At 60.9% G+C, this 25,875-nt stretch overlaps 1 protein-coding gene across 1 annotated transcript in view; it reads right to left on the reverse strand.

The window, feature by feature from the left end:
- FOXK1 (forkhead box K1) overlaps positions 1-25,875 on the reverse strand; it is a gene marked incomplete at its 5' end in the record, with an annotated part of 43,694 nt that overhangs the window by 14,188 nt on the left and 3,631 nt on the right. The window lies entirely within an intron of this gene.

The following is a 25,875-nucleotide window of genomic DNA, read 5'->3' on the forward strand; positions in this document are numbered from 1 at the left end:
GGGCCCGGCCCGTGCTCCATCGGGCGCTTTCTGGCGCTGACACCACTGTCCTTCGTGCCGGGAACAGGAGACAGGAACCGCCAGGACCTCTGACGTCATCTCCAGCGAGGCCCAGCAGGCAGAGCGCTCTGTCCACCGTCTGTCGGCGGGCTCGCCGCCCCGAGCGCACTGGCTGGGAGGCTGGGCCGGTGGGCCACGTGGTCGCGGCGGTTTTAACGACGGAGCCGACCTGAAGCACAGGCGCCCGTGAACCTGCCTCGGGCGTCGGGAGCAGCGGGACACCCAGGCTGGCGGCGGCTTCAGCTCGCTCTGGGCGGGAGGAGCTGGTGTTCTCCGCTGGCAGAGACCACGCGCTAACACACCAATGCCGCCGGGGCCAGGGGCCGCCCCATCACGTGTGTCCATGACCCCAGGGCGCCACTGGGAGGAGTCTGGGCCGTCCTGACCCCGCAGCCCTTCTCACGTCCAGGCCGACGCGTTCCCCACGAGCTGCTGGCGGCACGCGTGGTGACACGGGAACCGGGCAAAACGGCCGCCCGGACAGTGACAGCCGAGCAGCGGCTCCTGTGACAAGCGGGCGAGGAAGCACGTGCACCAGCGCCACCTCCAGCACCCGCATCGCTCGGAAGGCGCCCCTCGTGCCGCGCGGCACCTGGCAGGGCCGCGGGCTCTCGGGAAGGGCTGGGGCCTCCCAGCAGCTCCTCCGCCACGCCCGCCGCTTCCTAATTCAGCGCCATGTCTGAGCAGACGCCCAGCCCCGCCCGTGGACCCGGCAGGCAGCCCTCACGCCGGTCCCCGCTGCTCTCATAAAACAGCCGTTGTTATGAAACGAGACTGAGAACGTGTCGCCCGGGTTCCAGGTCACCCGCCTCCGGGTGACCCCCTCCCACACTGTCACTTGCTGGACGTGCACCTGCTCTGAACGCCACCTGCACGGATCGCAGAGAAAGCTGGGGTCCCACAGGCTCGCCGGCCGGTGCCGATTCTCCCGGAGACTGAGCGACGGGCTGCACGTGGTCCCGAAGGGGGCGCCGGCCGGCAGGGAGCCCCAGGACGCCGCTGACCCACAGGCCCTGCGTCTCTATTTCCAAACTAAAACGGGACAAAGGCTCTGACGCTCCCGCGCTGCTTCCGTGTGGTGCTGCTGACCCTGAACGCCAGAGGTCAGGGCTGGGGGTCCGTCACGGTCGGCACCACCCATGGTTCTGCCTAGAGCCACCAGGGCTCTGGAAACATCCTGCCTGTTTCTCCTTTAAGCCACAGTTAAAGCCACACTGCCGTCCTCCACCTTCTACACACACACACACACACACGTACACACACACGTGCGCACACACCTGTCCCACAGCATTAGACATGAAGGCAACGATAATGACAAGCAGTTTCCGTGGCCTCTCCCTGTCTCTTCCTTTAGCTGCTACAAAGGAACAAACAGGCCCGGTGCCTGCCCGCCCAGGGCACGCCGTGCCTCGCCGTGCACTGTGGAGGTCTGTGCGGAGCGACCGGGGCCACCACGGTCACCCAGAAGGAGGACGCGCTTCAGCTGAGAGTCACAGGCAGACGGGAGTCGCTGCAGACGGTGTAGGTGAAGGCGAGAGATGGCCCGCGGTCCCGAGGGAAGCTCCCGCCTGGGGATCTGAAAACCGGTTCCCGCCGAGCTTGTGGCCTGGACGGGCCTCGGAGACTGTCCCTGCCCCCACCGAACGGCTTGCTAACCGAAGGAGACGCTCCGGGCAGAGGAGAGCGCCTCGGAGGCCTCCCAGGCCCCAGCTAAGGCGGAGGACATGAGCGCGCAGACGGCTGCCGTCCGGCGGCACCCACAGGCCGGGCATGCGCTGCCCCCGAGCCTGGCACCCCAGTGACTGTTCGCAGACAGCTTCCTGCCGTGATGGGAAGTTTCCAGCGAAGGCTTAACGATAAACATTGTCACACTATTTACTGCAACAGCGATCTCAAAGCATCTCCGGACTCACTCCCCCAAACACCGCAGCAGGGCCTCCCTTGGAGGAGGAGAAAGTGCCCGTGTCCTGGCTGGCGGCCGCCCAGTGCACTCCCTGAACATCGGCAGCCTGGTCCCGGCCCGCGCTGGGTTTAGTGAGCGAGCTTTGCAGTTAACGCTGCCCCCGAGGGGGTGCCATCCTCTCCCTGGACCCGGCCACATCGCGCCCGCCTGCAGCAGGGAGGCTCCGGGCAGCCAGCTGCCCCCGCAGGGCCATCCCCTTCATGGGCACAGAGGTCTGGCCCTGAGTAGAGACAGGCAGTGGGCGGCTGCAGTGGCTGGGGCGGGGCTGGGGTGGACAGTGACCGCCGCTGGGAGTGGGTTTCTTTCAGCGCTGACACACGTGCTCAGATCAGTGTGGCGATGGCTGCAACATGCTAAAGCCCATGCCTGAACAGTTTAAATGAGATGCTGTGGGACTGACACGGGACAGTGCCGACTCGTGTGCACACAGTATGTCCAGTTCTCTTTCATTTTTCTCCCTTGACAATGATTTAAAGAAACTGCTTTAAGCCCTGGCTGGTTTGGCTCAGTGGATAGAGTGTTAGCCTACAGACTGAGGGTCCCAGGTTCAATTCCGGTCAAGGGCACATGCCTGGGTTGTGGGCTCCATCCCCAGTAGGGGGTGTGCTGGAGGCTGCTAATCAATGATTCTCTCTCATCATTGATGTTTCTCTCTCTCCCTCTCCCTTCCTCTCTGAAATCAATAAAAAATATCCTATCTAATAAAAGAGAAACATGGTAATTAGCCATACCTCTGCTACCCTTCCCATTGGCTAATCAGGGCGATATGCAAATTAACTGCCGTCCAAGATGGCGGCCGTCAGCCAGGCAGTTTGAAGCGAACATGAGGCTTGCTTGCTTCAGTGACAGAGGAACCCAACCTTCCCCGCCTGCCGCTGCTGGCCTCTGAGCTTGCAGTTTGAAACATTGTTACAAATATAGAATCTAAACAAAACCCCAGAAACCTGCTTTCAGCCAGCCGGGATCTCAGAGCTGGAGTTGAAACAGTGTTTCGATTACAGAACCCAAACAAACCAGATACCTGCTTTCAGCAGCCGAGGCCTCAGAGCTGGAGCCAAGCCTCAGAGCTAAAGCTGGCCCAGAATAAAAAAAGAAAAAGAAAAAGAGGAGCAGTTGGGAGCTTCAGTCACCCCCCAGCCTGAAAACAGCCCTCAGCCCCTCATCCAGACTGGCCAGGCACCCCAGTGGGGACCCCCACCCTGAAGGGGGTGTGACCAGCTGCAAACAGCCATCATCCTCTCATCCAGGCTGGCCAGGCACCCCAGTGGGGACCCCCACCCTGAAGGGGGTGTGACCAGCTGCAAACAGCCATCATCCCCTCACCCAGGCTGGCCAGGCACCCTGTTCTGTGTCTGATAGGGGGGAACTCCCCAATCCCCTGATCGCCCTGCGGCTCTGTGTGTGACAGGGTGTGGCGCCCCAACCCCCTGATCAGCCCTGCTGTGTATGTGACAGGGTGTGGCACCCCAAACGCCCCCCCCCCTCCATGGGCCCTGCTCTGTGTGTGACGGGGTAGAGCCATAACCTCCCCATTGGCCCTGCCCTGAGTGTGACAGGGTGCGGCGCCCCAACCCCCTGATCCGCCCTGCTCTGTGTGTGACAGGGGGCGGTGCCCCAACTCCCCTATCGGCCCTACTCTGTGAGTGACAGGAGGGAGCTCCTCAACCCCCTGATGGGCCCTGCTCTGTGCCTGACAGGGGGGAGCTCCCCAACCCCCTGATCAACCCTGCTCTGTGCGTGACAGGGTATGGAGCCCCAACGCCCCTGATGGGCCCTGCTCTGTGAGTGACAGGGGGCAGCGCCCCAACCCCCTGATTGGCCCTGCTCTGTGTGTGACAGGGGGTGGTGCCGCAACTTCCCCATCGACCCTGCCTTGAGTGTGACAGGGGACGGTGCCCCAACCCCCCAGTCGGCCCTACCCTGAGTGTGACTGAGGGTGGCATCGCAACCTGCTGATCCGCCCTGCTCTGTTCATGACAGGGGGCGGTGCCCCAACTCGCCAATCGGCCCTGCTCTGAGCCCGACCAGGGGCTGTACCTAGGGATTGGGCCTGCCCTCTGCCACCCAGGAGCAGGCCTAAGCCAGCAGGTCGTTATCTCCCGAGGGGTCCCAGACTGTGAGAGGGCACAGGCTGAGCTGAGGGACACCCCCTCACCCCTGAGTGCACAAATTTTTGTGCACCGGGCCTCTAGTCTATAATAATAAAAGAGAATGATGCAAACTGACCATCCCTCCGTGATGCCCACAAGCCATGCCTACCAGCCAATCAGGAGTGGGTATGCAAATAAACCTGACAAAAATGGCAGGTTAATTTGCATATGCAGGTGTCAAGCGCCCTGGGAGGTAAAGGTGGCCATGGGCTCCCGGGACCATCGCCAGCCCCGGGAGGCGAGGCTGGCTGTGCCAAGCTACGCCCGCGGGCTCCCGGGACCTTCACAGGCAGAGAGCAGAGCGGGAGAGCAGGCGGAGAGCAGGAGGTTTGGAGGACTTGGTAGAGCAGGAGACCACTGGAAATAGAGCAGAGCGAGAGGGAGGGCGGCTTGGAGGGCACGGCTCCCTCTGTCACCCCAGCTTCCTCATCACAGCTGTGGACACTGACAGCAGGGAGGAGGAAGCCCCACCCCCAGAGAATCAGCCAGAATCAGCCATTGGTCAGACAGCTCTCAGCAGCCTGACAGCCAGGACTCATTCACCTGCATCTCAGACCGTGACAGTAGAGAGGTGGGACTATGTCTAAAGAACAACTGTTGATACAACGCAGCTCTGCAGCCGAAAGATGCCGGCGTTATCGGCAGAAAGTGTCTGCAGAGCAGCGTGCGTCTGATCTTGAAAAAAGGCAGCGCCTGCGACAGGGTGTATCTAAACACCAGCTACTGGAAAAACGCCGCTCTGATGCCAAAACACACCGGCATTACCGACAGAAAATGTCTAAAGACCAACGTGCCTTTGAAGTTGAGAGAAGGCGGTGGCGATGACAGAGTACGTCTAGAGAACAGTCATCAAGAAGTACTACCAATACCAGTAGGAACTGCCTTCTCAGCGAAAATGGAGTACATGAGGATGCAATCCTCGAACATAGTTGTGTGGAATGACTGTTCGATGTGAATTTTGCCTATCACTAAATTTCTCTGATGAAAAACCATCCAATGGGAAATTTACTCGATGTTGTAGCAAAGGGAAAGTTTGTCCAAATGATATACATTTTCCAGATTACCCGGCATATTTAAAAAGATTAATGACAAACGAAGATTCTGACCGTAAAAATTTCATAGAAAATATTTGTTCCATAAATAGTTCTTTTGCTTTTGCTTCCATGGGTGCAAATATTGCATCGCCATCAGGGTATGGGCCATACTGTTTTAGAATACATGGACAAGTTTATCACTGTACTGGAACTTTACACCCTTCGGATGGTGTTTCTCGGAAGTTTGCTCAACTCTATATTTTGGATACAGCCGAACCTACAAATAAAAGATTAGCAATGCCAGAAAACCAGGGCTGCTCAGAAAGACTCATGATCAACACCAACAACCGCATGCATGAAATAAGTGAATTAACAAATCGTACAAGATGCTACATGAGGTAGAAAAGGAAGCCCAATCTGAAGCAACAGCAAAAGGTATTGCTCCCACAGAGGTAACAATGGCGATTAAATACGATCGTAACAGTGACCCAGGTAGATATAATTCTCCCCGTGTAACCGAGGTTGCTGTCATATTCAGAAATGAAGATGGATAACCTCCTTTTGAAAGGGACTTGCTCATTCATTGTAAACCAGATCCCAATAATGCAAATGCCACTAAAATGAAACAAATATCCTGTTTCCTACATTAGATGCAATGACATATCCTATTCTTTTTCCACATGGTGAACAAGCTGGGGGACAGATATTGCATTAAGATGCAGAGACAACAGTGTAATCGACAATCATACTAGACAAAATGTAAGGACACGAGTCACACAAATGCAGTATTATGGATTTCATCTCTCTGCGCGGGACACATTCAATCCTATTTTAAATGCAGGAAAATTAACTCAACAGTTTATCGTGGATTCGTATTCAAAAATGGAGGCCAATTGGATAAATTTCATCAAAGCAAACCACTCTAAGTTGAGAGTTGAAAAATATAGTGGTTTGATGGATTATCTCAAATCTAGATCTAAAAATGACAATGTGCCGATTGGTAAAATGATAATACTTCCATCATCTTCTGAGGGTTGTCCCAGAAACATGCAGCAGCGATATCAGGATGCTATGACAATTGTAACGAAGTATGGCAAGCCCGATTTATTCATAACCATGACATGCAACCCCAAACAATTTACAACACTGGCAAAAAGTTGAAAACAGACCTGACTTGGTAGCCAGAATTTTTAATATTAAGCTGAATGCTCTTATAAATGATATCTGTAAATTCCATTTATTTGGCAAAGTAATAGCTAAAATTCATGTCATTGAATTTCACAAACGCGGACTGCCTCACGCTCACATCCTCTAATTAATTCCCTTTCAATGTACATGAATTTCGTGCACTGGGCCATACACACACACACACACACACACACACACACACATAACTTTAAAAAGCCTCGGAGGCCTAACCCACAGACCTCACAATGTGGCCCAGTCACAACGTCACCACTGCTCATTGGGCTTGACGGACACTAAGTACAAGACACGGCCTTGTCCCACAGGACGGACATTCTTCAAGGTTTGGCTCCCAAGGCCTCCTCCTCCTCCAGGCAGCCCTCCTTGATTGCCCGGCTCATCCCGTGCAGGGGGTTAGGTCACTCTATTCCCTGCACATACAGCACACACGTGCACGTGTACCTTCCATGTACCAGGAAGAGTACATGCACATGGACTGATGCGTGGGTACAAGGCAGAATGAGAGAATTCTCCACGCGGTGTAACACTCCACAGCAGCGTGGAGTGAGGCTCTGTGCAGCCTCCAAACAGAGACGTTCTCAGGCTTTTCCCATCGAGCCTCATTGGCAAGGGTGTGAGAACACGTCTTCGCTGCCAAGCAGAATCAAGCGGGGGAGAGATCGGAGGGCTTTCGGGGCAAGGAGAGCGCCGTCACCATCCCACAGAGCGGGAGCCATGCTCTCCCTGCTCAAGTCCCCAGAGCGCTTAGAGAAGTCATGTGAAAAGGAGCCGTCTGGGCCAGCCCCACCCTGCAGGGCCAGCAGGGTGTGGTGTCCCTGGCCAGGCAGCGTGGGCCTGGGTGTCGCGAGGGGACTGGAGTGGTCTGCAGTGCTGGGTGTCTGCCTGTCCTGACCCGGGTCTGACTGGGAGTCAGGGCAGACCGCCCCGCTGCGCAGACAGCTCCCTCCCCCAGCTGTGGCTCTCCTCACCCCCCCACGCCGCACCTGAGCGCGCTTGGCGCCCGGCCCGCCTCCTGGAAGGACCGGCATCTCCTGCGAGAGGCCCGGGCAAGGAGCTCGGGCACCAGCTCGGGGCCAGTTGCGGCCACGCCCGTTCCCAGCGCACCGCACGCCCCACAGCGGGCAGGTCAGAGCTCGCCGCGCCGCCCAGAGCGACAGGGAAAGCGAAGCTGCGACTGAGCCGCTCCTCGGCAGCAGCGCAAACATCCTCCGGCCGAGACTCCAGGGAAAACCCACTCGCAGGTCCCTCTGCTGAGGAACACGCCTCGGACCAGAGCGGAAAGGAGGGTCCGGCACATCCCCTGGGAGTTTCTAGAACAACAGATGCTGGTGGCCACGGGCAGGGAGCGGGAGGAGGGACAGGAAGCTCAGCCGTCTCCTTGGTGTCTGGCTTCAGGCAGCAACAGAAGTGACGTCAGTCACCCAGGCACCCCTCACCCTGCACCGGCTCAGCCACGCCTCCTCTCCCACCCGGGCGGGGGGCCAGGATGGGCAGGGCATGGCCTCTGGGGGCTCAGGTGACCCCTCTGCTCACAGCCAGCTCACCGCCCCCATCACCCCCGGAGGCGCTACGCGGTCCTGCTCCTGCAGGTAAAGTGCTGCATTTACACTGAATTCAGCCCGATTCTGAGATGGAAACTGCCCTTCACTGAACACCAGGGGCCTGACCGTCTCTCCCACTCCACCCAGGGCGCTGCGGGCACCACCGCCAGAGGCCCCAGCCACAGGGGCCGCGGGAGACGCCGGGGTTCCCACCGCTCGACCGCTGCCTCCCGCCCAGGGCCCGGGCGCCTGCTGTGACCACCAGGACCAGATGGAGGCCGGTCCTCACGCCATGGAATTCCTGCCATGCCCCCGGGAGCGCCGGGCACGCACAGCACAGCGGTTCTCTGAACGGGGATGCTAACAGCGATGGAGATGGCAACGAGGCAAAAACAAAAGATGAACAAACAAAAACACAGAAAACATCCCAGAGACATTCACAGCCTCTCAGGAGAAATGCTGACGTTTCATCAGCGAAGCGTGACAGCCCGTCCGCCTGGCGCTCAGGAAGCACATTCAGACAAGCGGGGTGAGACGGCTCGGAAGGAGGCCGGAGGTCCTAGGCCTCACCCTCGGGCGCAGACCAGCCCGGAGAGCACAGCGTGCCCCCAGGCCTTGCCCACGGGCGCTCGGGCCAGCAGGTCCGAGGCCGGCCTGGGGTCAGAATGCATCTGCGCCCGCACACCCTCAGCGCCTGGGGCCACCGGAAGCACTGGGTGTCCCTGCCCCGCCCACCAGGGCCGTGTCAGGGGGGAGCTAAGGAGACACAAGGTTTAAATCAGACCCAAAGTCTTCAACCATCGCACCCGCATGTCCTGGGAACAACATCAAACTGCCCGTTCTACAGGATGAGGAAGATCTCAAACAGAATGGGAGCAGCGCCAGACGCCCGCAGAACGCGGTCAGAACCCCGGCCAGGCTTTGCAGCGCCCGCCACACACAGAGGAGCAAGGAGAGATCCGGCGGGCAGGGTGGAGGCTCCCTGTGGCCCGCCCTGAGGCCTGTGGCTCAGCAGCCCCAGGAGCCGGAGTGAGTGGGGTGAGAACTGCTCAGGAAGGCTCGCTGCCATGTCCCAGGTCTGGCAACAAAGGCACCCCTACAGGAAGGTGAGGAAGGACCAGAGGATGAGCCCCCCTCAGCCCCCCGAAACTGAAGACGAAGACGTCCCTGGGGCCAGAGAGAAGGTGAGAACAGCCCAGTTCCGGGGCTGGGAGAAGAGCTGGGGGAGTCCTCAGGGCCCCGGGGCAGGGCCCCAGGAAAGCCAGCAAAGGGGTTCATCGGAGTTTCACCAGGAGGCCGCGAGGATGCTACAGGGGGAGTCACGTCAAGTCACACGTGGGAACTTGGAAAGAACTCAAAACTCCACCATCAAGAGAACTCAGGTTGGTCAGCAAAGGACACGCAGAGGCTGGTCACCGAGGAGGGCCCAGGTGCACACGCACACACACGCACACGCACACACACGCACACGAGAGGACACCCATGTTGCCCAGCACCAGGGAAGCCACAGGCTCCGCGTCAGATGGCCAGGTGCCGGGGGGGCTGGGGAGCGGATCCTCGTGCGCTGGGGCGGGAATGGAAAACGGCAGTTTCTTAAACGGAATGTAGGCCCTGATACAGCCGAGCAACTGTCCTCCAGGCACGTGGCCCAGAGAAGGACAACACGTGTCCACGCAGGACCCGGACACGACTGTCGCAGCAGCTTATGTGCAACAGCCCCAAAGGAGCCAACCACACGTCCCTCCGTGGGGGGCTGGGCCGGGGTGGGAGCCCCACCGCGGAGCAGCGATGACTCGGCAGTAAAGGGGGGTTACCCAGCAGTAAAAGGGATGAGCTACAACAGCTGGATGAAGGCGGGATGCGGAGTCCGAAAGAGCCAAACTCGAGAGGAATGTCCGGTCCGTACGCAGTGCTCTCAGGACGACAATCTGAGCTGCGGGCGGGCTGGTGTGACGCCGGGTGATGGGCAGGGGTGTGGCGGTGGCGGGACGGTGATGCAGACCTGCACGTGTGGTCACGGTCAGCCACACACACGCTGCTTCCTGGTTGGGACATTGCCCCCCAGTCACTGAGATGTCCCCAGTGAGGGAGCGGGTGAAGGGTCCGGGGCCTCTCTGGGAGCCTGCAGGCCGGCCGGGGAGCCGCAGCAGGGACAGCCTCGCGTGCCTCCTGCGCCCGGACTGCGGTGGGAGGACACGGAAGCTCACGGACGGGCCCCCACGTCGACTGGGTCTGCAGACATTTGTCAGGGCCAGGAGGCGAGGTGACGGCGCGGGCAGTCACTGCGCCCACACAGAAGACAGGCTGTCCGGCTCGACCAGAACACGAGCTCACGGCTCAGACGCCCCGAGGCGAGGCCACGGTCCCCGGGCCCGGAGGAATCCCAGCCCTGCCCCCAGGAGCGGCCCACTTGCTGAGCTAAAAATACCCTGGCACAGGGGCCTCAGAAGGAAGCGCTCCCTTTTATAGACGAAGACGCAGATTCCCGGAGAGGAAGAGGCTGCCGGCCTGGGGGCGGTGGGCCAGGACCCGGCGCTCGAGCCAGGGGCCCCCATCACAGCCTCACCCGCCCTTCGCCCCGACAGGCGCTTCACTGCAAACACCCACACAGCCAACAGCCAGCGTTAACTTTTATTTTTAAAAATCAAGCCATGCCCTAGCTGGTTGGCTCAGTGGCTAGAGTGTCGGCCTGCGGACTGAAGGGTCCCAGGTTCGCTTCTGGTCAAGGGCACAGGCCCGGGGTTGCAGGCTCGATCCCCAGTGTGGGGCATGCAGGAGGCAGCCAATCAATGATTCCCTCTCATCACTGATGTTTTATCTCCCTCTCCCTTCCTCTCTGATATCAACAAAAATATATTTAAAAATAAATAAATAAAATAAAAAATCAAGCCATGAGCTCGGAATGGCTCATAAATTCACAGGCGAATCCCAGGTGAGTGATGTGCCTGGTCTGGAAGCAGCCCCGAGCCTGCCAGCGGCGGGGGACCCTCGAGGACCAGCCCCTCACAGGGAGGGTGCTCACTGCGCCGCCGGACCTGGGACCTGGGACGGGGAGGAACACATGGCCCCCCTTGTCCCCGCCCTGGGTCCAGGCCAACTGGGCTGCGCTGTGCTCAGCTCTGAGTCACACCTGGTGGACGCCACTGCCGTCTGTCCCTCTGGGAATGAGGACCACGGTTCCCACAAACTCTGCCGAGAGGCACCCAAGCCCTTTGTCCCAGAGCCCAGGCGACAGGCCGGGGGGCACCCCGAGCCTCTTTCTGTGAGCGCTGCTCCCACTCTATCATCCGAGAAGCCGCTGGGGGGCCGCTGCGGAGGAAGCTGCGGGGCCTGCAGAACCCGCGTTGGCGGCCAGGGCTGCGCCTGGTCTCGGGGCTGCCCAGCCACCAGCAAGACCCCGCGCCGCCCTCAGCCCCGCAGTGTCTCCCAGCAGCTGAGTCGCCCAGCACCCTCCCCGCCCGCTCGGCTGGGCTCTGATCAGAGGACGGTGGCTCTGCAGGCTCTGTGTGTGTGGGGGGGGGAGCGGGGGCAGCTCCCGCCCCCCCACCCCCCCACGCGCAGCCTGTCCCGCACAGCCGTGCCCCCCCCCCCCCCCCCCCCCGCGCAGCCGCCCGAGGCCCAGCACCGAGCCGTGTGCAGGCTCCTCCGGGGAGGGAGCCCCAGGCCCGCGCACGTCGCACCCCCCGCGAGGTTCCTGCCCAGAGGAAGCTGGGAGCGCGGCCTACGCCGGCCTCCACCACGGGAGCCACTGCTTCTTGTGGTTCCCTCTGCCCCGGGAGCGGGAGGGCAGGCGGTGACGCGTGTGCACGCCCCACGCATGGCGTCCTGGAGGGACACGCACACAGGCTGAGGCTGAGAGGGAGCAGGCAGTTATCTCATTCACGGCTTCCTGTATGAGACCCGCGTGGATGCTGGGAGCCGTGGATGCTGGGATCGTGGATGCTGGGAGTATGGATGCTGGGAGTGTGGATCTGGGAGCCGCGAATGCTGGGAGCGTGGATACTGGGAGCCGTGGATGCTGGGAGCGTGGATGCTGGGAGCCGTGGATGCTGGGAGCGTGGATACTGGGAGCCGTGGATGCTGGGAACGTGGATGCTGGGAGTATGGATGCTGGGAGCGTGGATCTGGGAGCCGTGAATGCTGGGAGCCGTGGATGCTGGGAGCGTGGATGCTGGGAGTGTGGATGCTGGGAGTGTGGATCTGGGAGCCGCGAATGCTGGGAGCCGCGGATGCCGGGAGCCGTGGATGCCGGGAGCCGTGGATGCTGGGAGAGTGGATGCTGGGAGCGTGGATGCTGGGAGCGTGGATGCTGGGAGCGGTGGATGCTGGGAGCGTGGATGCTGGGAGCCGTGGATGCTGGGAGCCGTGCATGCTGGGAGCCGTGCATGCTGGGAGCCGATCGCCCGCACGCCCTCTGAGCTTTGAGATGTGAGAAGACACTGCTTCTCCAGGAAACACTAAGTCAGAACCTGAAGCTGCGCCTCAGGAAGAAACCAACAGGACGAGCACCCCGACCTTAGAAGCCCAGTCCCAGCCACGCAGGCACCCGCCACCCAGGAGGGAAGGACGGAGTCTCCCCTCGAGCCCCCGCCGCGGAAGCGACAGGACGGGCCGTGTCAGCGCTCACACGCAGGAGACTCGCCAGCGTCCTCGAGGGGAGTGAGAGGTCAAAGGGCAGGCCACCAGCCCGGCGCGGGAAGCTGGCCCTGTGGCCGCGGCCCTGCCCGCCTGCCGGGGTCCCTGTCCCTGCCCCCGCCTGCAGGGCCTCGCTCAGGGCGCACGCAGAGCTGCAGTGACTACAGACGGACCATCTCCACTTGCAGGCTCACAGGCGGGCGGCCCACAGGCTGAGCTTCCTCCATGACGATTTAAAACCTCAGTGACCAGCAAGCTCCCCGGCAGGAAGGGGCACAAGCCAGCTGACTTGGATGAGTTACCTGAACAGGTGGCGCTGCGGAGCCAAGGGATCCGGGGGTGGGCTTGCCCACAGACGTATTCCCCCCTTTAACCATAATCCTATCTAATAAAGATGGGATATGCTAATTGACCCTCATGCTGTTGCAAAGGTGGGAGTGCCCACAGCCAGTAAGGAGGGAATATGCTAATTGACTGCCCACCCTCAAAGATGGCGGCGCCCAATCCCTTCAGCCCCCCAGCCGCCCAGGGCCGTCCGAGGCTCGGGTAACGAGGGCTGGCCGAGGCTTGCGCTGCCGGCAGTGGCAGCAGCAGAGGTGTGATGGGGCGTCGCCTTCCCCTGATCGCCGGGTCACCTCCCCCCGAGGGCTCCAGGACTGTGAGAGGGTCAGGTTGGGCTGAGGGACCTCCCTTCAGTGTATGAATTTTCATGCACCAGGCCTCTAGTTTTAAAATAAATCCTGCTCAAAGTTCTGTAGAAGTCACAGCTCTGAGCACAATTTAAAAATAAACGCCCCTCCCGTCAAGTGGAACCAAGAGCGCGGAGATGAGCCAGCGGCAGCCTCTGCCCGTCACAGCCCTGCGCGCTGGTCAGCACAGACAGGGCGCACGCGGAGCGGGGCCAGCAGGTGGGAGGAGAGACCGCGGGAGGCCAGGTAGCGCACAGCACGGCAGACAGGCGGCCATTTCCATGTGGCAGGAGGGGCGGTGCCGGGCGCGGGCTTTGTCTACCCGAGCGCTCGCGCCAGGGAAGGTGGAGGCAGCCGGGTCCAGCCGCCGCTTGGAGGTGCTGGTTCCCGGATGGTAGGTCATGGCGTCTCCTTTAGGCAGCGACCCCCGCTGCTCAGGGAGTGGGCCCGCCTCCCGATCAGCACCTCCCAGACCGACCAACCGACCGACCGAGTGCTTCCACTTAGAGGAGCCCCGTTTCTGAGGCAGGAAGCGAGTGGCACAGCGAGCCTGACGCAGCTGGCCATCGGGCGGCACCAGCCCTCACGCCCTTGGGTTTGTAAAGGGCAGATAAACCGGAGACGATGACAGGCACTGGTGCCGCCTGGTTTCGGACGATCTCCGCACCCTTCCTCTCACGCCCTCGGGCACTGGCCTCCCCCCAGACCCCTGGGTCAGCGGCTGCCCTGGCGCTCTGCCCATTCCTGACCTCAGTTCCTGTGACACTCGGGCACCTCCTGTTCAAGCCAAGCTCGCGTGTCCTCCTCCCTGAGGCACGGCACCCCTCCGCGCCTGCATACCTGAGCGCTGCTTCCTGGGCCTGCGGGAGGCCACCTGGCCGGCCGGCACCAGCCCTGTGACCCGGGAAGGTCCCCGACTGACCCCCCGACACATGGCACGAGCCCGGCCTGGACGTCTGCGTGGCTGGAGCCACCCCGTCTGTGCCGCCTCCCGGGCAGGAGCTGCGGCCAGTGTCCTGGGCCCCTCAGGGCCACCTGTCTCAGGCGTGGCCTCGTGAGGAGACCTGTGTCAGCGGACACAGCAGATGCTCCCACCGGCCCGGGAGCCGCCCTCCGAGCTCGGAGCCCCTGTGGCTAACGGACAGTGACCGGCTCCCCAACACCCAGCGCCCTGACCTCGCTCCTCAGATGAGAATATGAAGAAACAGAATTTAAAAGTTTGTACAATAAAAACCGCTGTGAGTCCACTTACCAGCACATACTGCGACCCAAGAGTCATTCCTCTGCCTGCTCTGTCCTCGGCTCAGATGCTGACACCACCTGCGGCCTCGCTGTCGGGTGAGCCCGTGCTCCTGGCGCTCCGGGCGCTCGCGCTGCCGCTGAGGCGGAGTGTCGCCGCCCCAGGTGGCACGGGAACCTCACTGCCCTGATGTCCACGCCGGAGGCACAATACGCAATTTGAACGCTTTTATCATGGGAATTAAACTTTATTGTGGAAAATTAGTTCACAATTTCACCAGAGTTGAATTCTGAAACGGGTCCCTTCGCTGCCTAGCACGCCACACGGTGCCTGGCCACCACCACCGGTCCCGTGCCCGGGTCGGCAGGAGGCCCCGTGTTTGCGGCGGAGCAGAGCTTAGGGAAGGCCCACAGTGGCGCGTGGGGGCCAGCTGGTCAGGCCTTCGCTGGCTGGTCTGGCCTTGACGCCACCACCACGCAGACACTAGGCTCTGGTGGTGCCGGGCCCTATCGGCCAAGGAAACCAGCAAACAGCCCGGGGCAGGGAAGGAGTCACTCCGCGGCCGCTCTGAATCCCCCCGTGCACATCCCGGGTCGGAATACATTTCAGAGCGAGTAGAAGCGTCCACTGGGGAAACTGGGTCATAAAGCGGATTAACAGCCAGAACTGGGCGGAGAGGGCGCTTGGGCGGGACACTGACTGGTTTAACGGTCATGCCAATTACACTGTCAGTGCCAGGGGGGGACGACCTCTCCCAGAGCCAGTTCACCAGGACAGTTTTCTCTGAAACACAAACAAGCCAGACTCTGTGCCACGGATGCCCTCCTGCCCACCTTCCCCGCCAGCCCCGCTCCTGACATTCCCACGGCGTCTCCCCAGGACTTGTGCAGCCGGGCCCACAGCGCCCGCGTGCCTGACACAAACACGACAAAACAAGCACACGGCGCACACAGCCGTCACTCCTTCCGAGGCGGGCTGTGTCCCCTCGCTCGCTGGGCTCCACCCCTGTCCCCACCCACGGGGTCTGTCCTGGGCTCACAGGGCGTCGATTCTCCATCGCGGACCCAGGCAGCGAGCCCCGAGGCTCAGTCTCATCTCCACGGAAGGAACGGCGAGAGCTCACGGTGTGAGGAAGCTGAGTGATTCCCTCGTGAGACTGTCGCGAGCTGCTGCATTGTTGGTTCAGTTTCTATACAATTATTTGTACAGCCCGTAAAACACAAGTGCTAAGAGGACCTGCAATGGAGGTGTGGGGGGCCCAGGCCAGCCTGACCCACCTGGACCGCGCTCCGCCCGCAGCCACCTCCAGCCAGGAGCGTGGGGACCTCTAACGCTGCTCCACCTGACAGCTCCCGGCGAGAAGCCCCACCTGGGGGCAGGGCAGTGTCTGACCCAGCCCCCGGGTGCGGGCCCACGTGATGGGGGGGGCGGGGAGTCCCTTCCCAAGGAGAGGGCATCGCAGACACTGGCCAGGCCAGCGTGGGGAGCCGGGGCGGCGCCAGGAGGGGAGCCAGGAGCCCCGCTGCGGCGTGCCCCTGCCTCCCCCTGACCTCGGTGCGGGAGCTGGGGGAGCTGGCTGCTCACTCAGGGGGCGGGTGACCCCACCCTAACCGACGCGCAGTTGCAGCGAAGTGCCTGCTCTGTGATCCTTTTCTACGGAAACAGAGGAAAACACGGCGGGCAACCGTGGCCACTCTGTGACAGGCTCTCCTTGCCACACGTCTGTACTGTCCAAATTTCCTGTGCGCGCGGATCGGCATGTGTGACACCAAAAAGCGTGAAATGACAACGGCCGCATAGAACTACACCAAAGAGCGAAAGTAGCTGTTTTGTGCTTTCTCTTAAGAACTGGCTCCTCCAGAAACAAATGACGCGGAAAATTTTTTATTTTTTCAAAATTAGACACTGCGAGCTCCTAAAACAAGCTCCCAACCCGGGTTAGAACGCAAGACGCCGGCTTGCGGTGAGCACACGCCAGTAACCTGGGCTCCTCCCACGAGATGGCCCTCCGCTCCTCCAAACAGCTGCCGACTTCGCCCGGCCGGCGTGGCCCAGTGGCTGCAAGTCAACCTATGAACCAGGAGGTCACGGTTCGATCCCCAGTGTTGGGGTGTGGCGGAGGCAGCCAATCGATTCTCTCATCACTGATGTTTCTCTCTCTCTCCCTTACCCTTCCTCTCTGAAATCAATAAAAAAAACCTATTTTAAAAAAGTTACTTACTTAAAATTTTACCCATTTTAAAATTTATCTTGTTAAAAACACATCATACCTCCATGGCTTCTCAGAAGACAGTAGACAAAATCAAATTACTATTCTGAAAATTGTTAAAAGACAAAGGCTACAAGAAGGTATAATAAAATTTGATAAAATTATTGATTAGAAAAAATAAAAACAGCCCTGACCAGACTGCTCCGTGGTTAGAGCGTCAGCCCACACCACAGGGTCATGGAGACGATTCCCGGCCAAGGGCGTGTGCCTGGGTGCAGGTTCCCACCCTGGGAGGAGCATGTGCGAGAGGGAACCAATTGATGTGTCTGTCTCTCACTTCAATGTTTCTCTCTCTCCCTCTAGTAATCAATGGAAAAATGTCCTCGGGTGAGGATTAAAACACACACACAAACACAACAGAAGAAAAAGTAAAAGCAAACACAAGCATCAAATCCCAGCGTGGGGCTCACGGTCCAGTCCCTCTGAGGCGAGGACACCGGCAGGTAGAAGCTCGAACGAATCACCCTCCCGCCTGGCTGCAGGCGTGGGCAGGGCCCGGGCAGGCAGGTGTGCACGCAGAAGGGGGTGCTGGACCCAGACAGAGCCGAGATGGGGCCACGCACGCTGGATGGGCGCCCGGCACTGCGGGGAGAGCCGCCGGCTGCTCCTCAGAGAGGCTGGGTCTGGTCCCAGGGCGGAGAACCGCCCGCCCACTCCACCTCCAGGTCCAAGGCCGCAGCCCCTTTCTCCGGTCGGGTTGCTTTCACAGTCAGATCTGTCCTATCTGTTTGTTGATTCATTTTGCCAGCAATTCACAGGGTGCCCACGGCGGGCACAGCATGCCCACAGCGTGCCAAGTGTAGCAGGTCCCAGGGCTACAGGAGCACAGTCCCGCCCCAGATCACACAGGGCGCGCCAAGTAAACACTGCGGCTCCCACGGCAACCACCAGCCGCGGGAGGGGAGCCGCCCGGGACCCCCGAGGCTCCGGGAGGCTTTAAGAAAGCGGCTTTTCCCGTCTCTGCTCTGAAGGCCTCGCAGCCTCCCGTCAGGCTGGGAAGAGAAGGGAGCCCTGTGGTGTCTCCTGGTGTCACTGGGCGGCTCCCGGCAGAGCAGACAACACAAAGAACGCGGCGACAGCGGAAGCAGGAGACACCCACCTCTCCGGCAGGGAGCGCGGTCTAGAACACACAGCCGTCCGTGCAGAAGCCCACAGCAGCCGAGACGAGTCCCCGCGAGGCCCAGGGACACCCCTTCCCGAACGAGACGCCGGAACGACACCTGCCTTCTCTGGAAAGTGCCAGGCCATCCAGACAGCGGGCGCGGAGGAGCTGCGCGGGGTTCGAGCCGGGCAGGAGCGGGCCTGGGGGGCGGCCGGGCCCGGGGTGCTGTCGGGATGACGGGCAGGCCTGGGCCGCGGGTCAGGCGGGAGCACAGAGTGGCGGGCGCGGACCTGTCCTCTCTCAGGAGCTGCTGCAGGAGGAGCGGGCGGGAGGCTGGCCCGCCCTCGAGTCCCACGCAGACAGCACAGAGCCGGGGCGCACAGCGAGGCCGGGGCCTGGCCGCCCGGAGGAAGCATAGGGGCTGTCTGCACTCGCCTTGGAACTTTTTTAGGAGCTTAACATTTTTCAAAACGGGAAGTTTAAAAAAATAATTAGAATTACAAAGCCCAGACCCCCCCCAACAAAAAAAAAAGGAACGAAACAGACAGCCCATCTCTCCTGCATGTGAGCACTGAGCCTTCAGACACGGAGAACACCCCCTCCTCTAGCCACCCCCAAATCGACATGGAGACCACCGAGGGCAAACAGAACTCACTGTAGAACACAGGGCACTCTAGGCCAGTGGTTCTCAACCTTCCTAATCCCGCGACCCTCTAACGCAGTTCCTCATGCTGTGGTGACCCCCAACCATACAATTATTTCCGTTGCTGCTTCATAACTGTCATGTTGCTACTGTTATAAATCATAATGTAAATATCTGATATGCTGGATGTATTTTCATTGTTACAAATTGAACATAATTAAAGCATAGTGATTAATCACAAAAACAATACGTAATTATATGTGTGTTTTCCGATGGTCTTAGGCGACCCCTATGAAAGGGTCGTTCGACCCCCAAAGGGGTGGCGGCCCCCAGGTTGAGAACCGCTGCTCTACACAAAGGAGCAACACGAAGGCCTTGGTCACTCCCAGTCAACGTGTCGACATAAAACAAGGGGGTACAGCCCTGACCAGTGTGGCTCAGTGGATGGAGCGTCGGCCTGCGGACTGAAGGGTCCCGGGTTCGTTTCCGGTCGGGAGCATGTACCTTGGTTGTGGGCACATCCCCAGTAGATGTGCAGGCGGCAACTGATCGATGTTTCTCCCTCATCGATGTTTCTAACTCTCTACCCCTCTCCCTTCCTCTCTGTAAAAAAAAAAAAATCAATAAAATATATAAAAAAAAGAAGAAGAAGGGGGTACAGATCGGGCGTGTGCACAGCGTTTCTGTAAATATTTTGGGTTTTCATGCCACATGGTGTGTCTCAATTAAGCAGCCACACAGCATGTAAGCATGGCGGTGTTCCAATAAAACTTTATTTATAAAAACAAGAAGCTGGCACCATTTGGCTCACAGACGGTAGTTTGCTGATTGGATCTAAACATGGCCGAGCTGGGCAAGCTGTTCACCAGACGCTCCCCCTTCTCCCTGGGCACGTGGCCCCTCTGGAGTGGCCGGGACCCAGCTCTGGCCGCTGGCACATGAGCGGAGTGAGAGCTGCCACTCCAGGATCTGCCCACCAGCACTGCCCCTCTGGGCCCTGCCGCAGGCCCGGTGCAGGCAGACACCACTGCAGCCTGGGTGTGTGGGTGTGTGTGTGTGTTTGTCACCAGCCGGTGCCTGCGGGTCCTGATGCCCATGTGAAAGGTGCCCTGGACACGGACAGAAACGCTCTCCTGGACTCCCCGTGAGCGAGATGCTGGTGCTGGCACTTCTCCACCAGAACAGCTGCCACCAGAGGTTGGACACGCACACAAACACTCCGCCACGCGGTCTTCTAAGCGCCAGGCACTGCGCTGGCTCCAGAGCCGACAGTGCCCTCGCGGGAGTCAGCTTCCCGAGGGGCAGACACCACTCCACAGTCACAGACACGACAGCCACACTGGCAAGGGCCACCAGTGCGAACAGTGCCCCTGCAGATGGCGGGTGGGACGGCAGGCACACCAGCACGCACACACGCTTAAAAAGGCCTTTATAGATGTCCAAAGGCAGAAGCACCGCACAGCGAGGGAGGGCTGGCTCCCACATAGCCACCCGCACCCACGCACACCATCACCCGGCTGCCCAGGGCTCCAGGGCCCCACGCCAGCTCGGGCCTCCTCTCGCCTGCCACCCCAGGGCCGTCTCTCAGAGCTCGGTGGTGGAGCGACACGGGATGTGCAGTCCACCTGACTTGCGTTCAGAGCGACAGAAACAAGGGACTGATCAGTCCAGCCAGCAACAAGCCTTCCAGGAAGAGCGGGGCGCAGGTGCCTCCCGCACACCGGCACCCGCAGGCAGCTCCATCTAGTGGGTCAGCCGGGGCCCAGGCCTGACCAGCCCCGCTGTCTCTCACCGGGAAGGGAACTGCAGAAACAGTACCTGTGCCCGGGGTAGCGGGGCCAACCGAGGTGGTGGCCACACGCCTGCCCGGGGACCCAGATGTGTGCCCAGACACCCACACGCGTGCCCCCCTTCACAGGCACCACAGGCAGCAGCACACGTGGCTATTTAAACCCAGATTAACTGAAAAACTAAACAAAATTAGGTTCTTCAGTCCGTCTACCCACGCCCAGGCTAACCGAGACCGGGCTGCGCAGAGAGCGCCCCACCACCGCGCAGGGAGTGCTCGACTCTCCACGGGACCTGCTGGCCAACGCAGGTGGGCAGGCCCGGGAATCTGCTCACCCCACGATCTGCAGAGAAAGTGCCACTGCTGAGGCAGCGCGTGTCCCCCCGTGGCCTGGTCTGCGTGCAGCCGACAGAGGGCGGCGGGCGCCTGGCCGGAGCAGCGATGCTTTCCTTGGCCTCGGCCTGGTGAGTCACTGCTCCCGGCTGCGGGGAGCTACCTGCCAAGCGGCCGGACGCTGAAGTCCCCGGGGTGGAGGGAGGAGCAGCTCTGGGCAGCTCTCCTGTCCACAGGCTCCAGCCGGCTGCTCTGTCATGAGCTCCATCAGGTTTCACTTGAATGTTCTTTCCAAATCGGTTTGGAATTAGTTTTCACCGACTCTCTTTCCAGCCGTCGCTCCTGGTAGCATCTAGGAGGCTCCGTGACGGCATCAGTCACCTGGAGCCCAAGCATTTCTGGGGAGGCCTCACGACCGCCACCCTGCGTGCAGCCTGAGCCTGAACCACGCACGGCTCACAGGGCCTCCTCCCCCAGCTCCCCGCGTGGTCGCTCTGCTCCCACAGCACGCCCACCAGCCAGCGGACAAAACGGGCTCAGACTCCCAGCAGGAAGCTGTACAGTTACTTTTTGAGCCCGATATGCTGCCCCCAAACCCAGAACATCTGTGAGCCGGAGCAGGCGAGCCTGGGAGGGCTGGGGCGGCTGGAGCACGCCGGCATCTCCCTGTCCGCTCTGGAAGAGAGAGGCACAGAAAGCAGCCTTTTCCGAGGACAGAGGTCAGCTCCGCCCGCCGTGCAGCCCTGATCCACGGGGAGGAGGCAGGCGAGAGCGTCCAGGAGAGCCAGGCAGCCGGGAGGAGGCGGCGGCCTGCGCTCACCCGGGCGGCGCCGTGCGCAGAGGTGTCCCGAAGATCCCGCCGAGGCACCTTCCCAGCAAACCACCAGTCACTGGCATCCGAGGACTGGCATGGCTCCACGCCCCCCCCCGCGCCCCCCCCCGTGGCCACCACCTGTGGCCGGAGGGAAAGCAGGGTGTCCTCCGGGAACCAGCTGGGAGAGGACGAGGCCACTGCCCCCGACCTGGCTATGGGGAATAGCAAGTGATCGGCAGGTGGGCAGTCCCCGTGAACCAGCCAGGACGGACATACAGACGACCAAGCCTCAGCCAGACGCGGAGCCATTGGGTGACTTCTCACTTCCACGTACGGTGTCACTCAGCTTTGAAAGCAAATTTAAAACTTAAACTACATCGAAAGGCCTGGCCCTTCAGGTGAAAGCTGTATTCAGAAAGCAAGACCGAGCGGCGGCCTGAAGGGGGCAGTCCAGGGTCACTCCCTGGTGCCATTTAGGTCCACCCTGCGGCGGCCGGCAAGGACCAGCTGTCCAGTGGGGGAGGCATCAAAGGAGACATCGTGGCCCAAAAGGCACGCATGCTCCTCGCTGGGCACTCCATCTCCTCACGAGGCGGACTCCCCCCTCCCCGCACACACACACAATTACCGGGCGGGACTCCCCCCTCCCCGCACACGCTTACCGGGCAGGACTCCCCCCTCCCCGCACACGCTTACCGGGCAGGACTCCCCCCTCCCCCCGCACACGCTTACCGGATGGGACTCCCCCCTCCCCGCACACACACACAATTACCGGGCGGGACTCCCCCCTCCCCGCACACGCTTACCGGGCAGGACTCCCCCCTCCCCCCGCACACGCTTACCAGGCGGGACTCCCCCCTCCCCGCACACGCTTACCGGGCGGGACTCCCCCCTCCCTGAACACGCTTACCGGGCGGGACTCCCCCTCCCCGCACACACTTACCGGGCGGGACTCCCCCTCCCCGCACACACTTACCGGGCGGGACTCCCCCTCCCCGCACACGCTTACCGGGCGGGACTCCCCCTCCCCGCACACACTTACCGGGCGGGACTCCCCCTCCCCGCACACGCTTACCGGGTGGGACTCCCCCTCCCCGCACACGCTTACCGGGCGGGACTCCCCCTCCCCGCACACGCTTACCGGGTGGGACTCCCCCTCCCCGCACACGCTTACCGGGCGGGACTCCCCTTCCCCGCGCACACACACGCCTACCGGGCGGGACTCCCCCCATCTCCCCGCACGCGTGCGCGCGCGCGCGCGCGCACACACACACACACACACACACACACACACGCTTACCCAGGACAGTGCAGTGACGAGGTGCCAGCCGTACAGACTGTCAGGAAGCGAACACCTTCTAAACACTTTGGTTTGGGGAACAGCTCCTTTGCCTAAGAAGTCATTTCTGAAGTCGGGGTGCACAGTCATTGCTGTTCTTGAACAGGATGGCGAGTACACGCTCTCGTCTCTCAGTTCTACTTTCTAACAGAGCAGCAGACAAACCCACCAGCCCAGCTCTCCGGGGACAACCGGGTCCGGCCGAACACCTTGCGAGCTGCGGGAATAAACACAGGTGGGCACCAGGGACCGCGCCCCCGGCAGCGGGGGGACCTCACAACGCGGGGCCCGAGGGGACAGGGCAGCCGTGTGCTGCACACGGCATCGGGAGGAGCGTCCTCTGAGGGGACACGGAGCCGGCGTGGCCTGCCAGTTCCAGGTGCCGGCGGGCAGACGGGCCCTAGTCAGAGCCGGGAAACACCCGCCCCTGCGCGGCGCTGGGCACGACGCCTCGGGGGGGGCCACCGGGAGCAGCGTGAGTGGGAGGAGAAGTGTCTGCGACCGACCCCCCAGCTCATCCCACCACGTCCAAGGACAGCCACGTGGTCCACGGGCCGGAGTGGGCATGGGAGGCCCGAGGGCACCACCACGGGGCCGTCCCAGCGAACCAGGGACACACTGCTCTCCCAGCCTCTGTCGGACTCGTAGCGACAGCCGCATGCCTTCCCGCTCCCCTCTGTGCACCGCAAGGTCGCTCCCACTGTCCCACTGTCCCCCCTCCATCCCCAAGCAGCTGCCCAGGCGGCCAGGAGCTCCGCCCGCTTCCAGGAGGCTCCCCCTCCTGCCCCGAGGCGCTGGGAATGGAGGTGGTCATGGAAACGAGGGGCTGCTGTCAGTGGAGCTGTCGTTAACTTAGCAAGTCCTTCCCGACACCCACGAGACTTGCGAACAGCAGAGTAAATGCTGGTGTCCACGTCCGGTGCCGTCCTGGTCTCCCACACACACTGCCACGCGCCGTGTCTCAGAAGCGCGAACGGGGACACGGCAGAGACCCGCACACCCTCTCCGCGCCGCCCGCCCTGCCAGAGGGTGCCATGAACCCACTCTGCACCCAGCTCCACACACACCCCGACAGACAGCACCCTGCGACTTCTGAAACGCGACATAAATGTCCTTGTGGGGTGACAGGCCCCCATCTCCAGGTGAACTGCGCGCTGGAGAGAGTGGCACCGTCTTCAAACCCCCGAGGTGATGGGCTGGCCCCAGCTGCACGGCCGGAAGCTTCCGAAGTAAGTGTGCACAAGACGACAGCCTGACTGTGAGCAAATGTTTATGATACCAGAACTGCTAACCGGCAAGAAAACCAGAAAAAAGCAGTTATTTAGAGAGAGTGCCACATTTCGTATGTTTTTAAAAAATCGCCCTAGCCCATCTGGCTCAGAGGACAGAGCACAGGCCTGCGGACTGAAGGGTCCCGGGCTCAATTCTGGTCCTGGGCACATACCTCGGTTGCAGGCTCCTCCCGGGTCCGGGACCTGGTCGGGGTGCCTGCTGGAGGCAACCAGTTGGTGTTTCTCTCACACTGATATTTCTCTCTGTCTTTCCCTCTGTCTTCCACTCTCTCTAAAAATCAATGGAAAAATATCCTCGGGTGAGGATTAAAAAAAAAAATCCTCATCCAAGAATACATTTTTATTGATGAGAGAGAGAGAGAGAGAGAGGGAGAGAGAGAGGGAGGGAGAGAGAGAGAGAGAGAGAGAGAGGGAGGGAGAGAGAGAGAGAGAGAGAGAGAAACATCAACCGGCTGCCTCCCATACAGGCCCCAACGGGGGATCAAACCAGGACAATGCTCTAACCCACTGAGCCACTGGCCAGGGCCATTTCATGTCTTGACCCAGCTGTCCGGGCACAGCACCAGCCTCTCCGTTCTGCAGCCTCAAACCATCTCCTCTACCCAACAGCCACCTGTCTGAACATGCCACCCCCCAAACATGCCGCCCCCCAAACACGCCGCCTCCTGATCACGCCCCCCCTGAACACGCTGCCGCCCCCGAACATGTCTTCCTTCAGAGAAGGCTCTTCTGGCTCAACCTCTTCCTCTCCGGTCATAACGGGCCCCACCTGAGAGCCCGTCCCCCTTGTGGTTTCTGTGGCCCTACCTGCTCCGCACGTCTGCACACGTCACAACACGTCATGGCAGACCAGCCTCCCTCATCACAGCTCTTTTCTCCACACGGAAACAGCCAGATCTGACACCCTCTCTTGTCCAAGTGCAAACCCAACTGGGCACACAAGCCCAGTCCTGGACCAGCCACCGCCCAGGGCCGTGACATGGGTCTACACTAGACTCTACAGCGTCAGGAAGGATTGGGAGGGAGGGAGGGACACACTTGTTGTCCCCTGGGATGCTGGGCACTGGGCTAACCCGCCGTCCTCACGAAGTCCAGGGCACTTTCCAATTAATTTCGCTCTAACAACTCCTTGTCCAACGGTCAGTGACTATTTGATCTTCTTCCAGTGACCCGCTGGAATAGCAACGAGAAAGTATGTTCTGTAGGTTTCCTTTACGTAGTAACACTTATGCAGCAACGTGCTCTGGTGGTGACCAGGAGTGACTGTTCACCAGGGTCCACGTGCAGAGGCCGTGATCGGTAACATGTCAGTCACCGCGTGCTGCCGGGGGCAGGGCCGGCACAGCAGAGCGGAGCCACGAGGGGCCACACCGCGCCGGCGACCAGACGTGGCCGACCTCGGCAATGGCTTCCTCACAGACACACACCCACTCCTGGGAGGCAGTTCTGGCCCAAAACGTCCAATGCCCGTCTGATCAAGCCTCCAGGGCCAACAACCAATGCACAGGAAGGACGGGGAAGGACATGCGAACGGGCACCGGGAGCCGATCTGCAACACGGGAAACTTACAGGACGCGGCCTCGCTCCTCAGCGAGAGAGAAAGCGGGAGACGGAGTGAACGGATCCCGGACCCCAACCAACAGAGTGCACACCCGACCCAAACACCTAGAAAAATCCCGCGCAGGAAGGGGAACCCAAACACTGCCTGGGCGTCTGACGACAGGAAGAAATCATTATTAGCTTTTTAGGTGCGATAGCGACACTGTGGTTAGGTTT

This window comes from Myotis nattereri (assembly GCF_964212035.1).
Source record: "Myotis nattereri genome assembly, chromosome: 5".
Classification (NCBI taxonomy): Eukaryota; Metazoa; Chordata; class Mammalia; order Chiroptera; family Vespertilionidae; genus Myotis; species Myotis nattereri.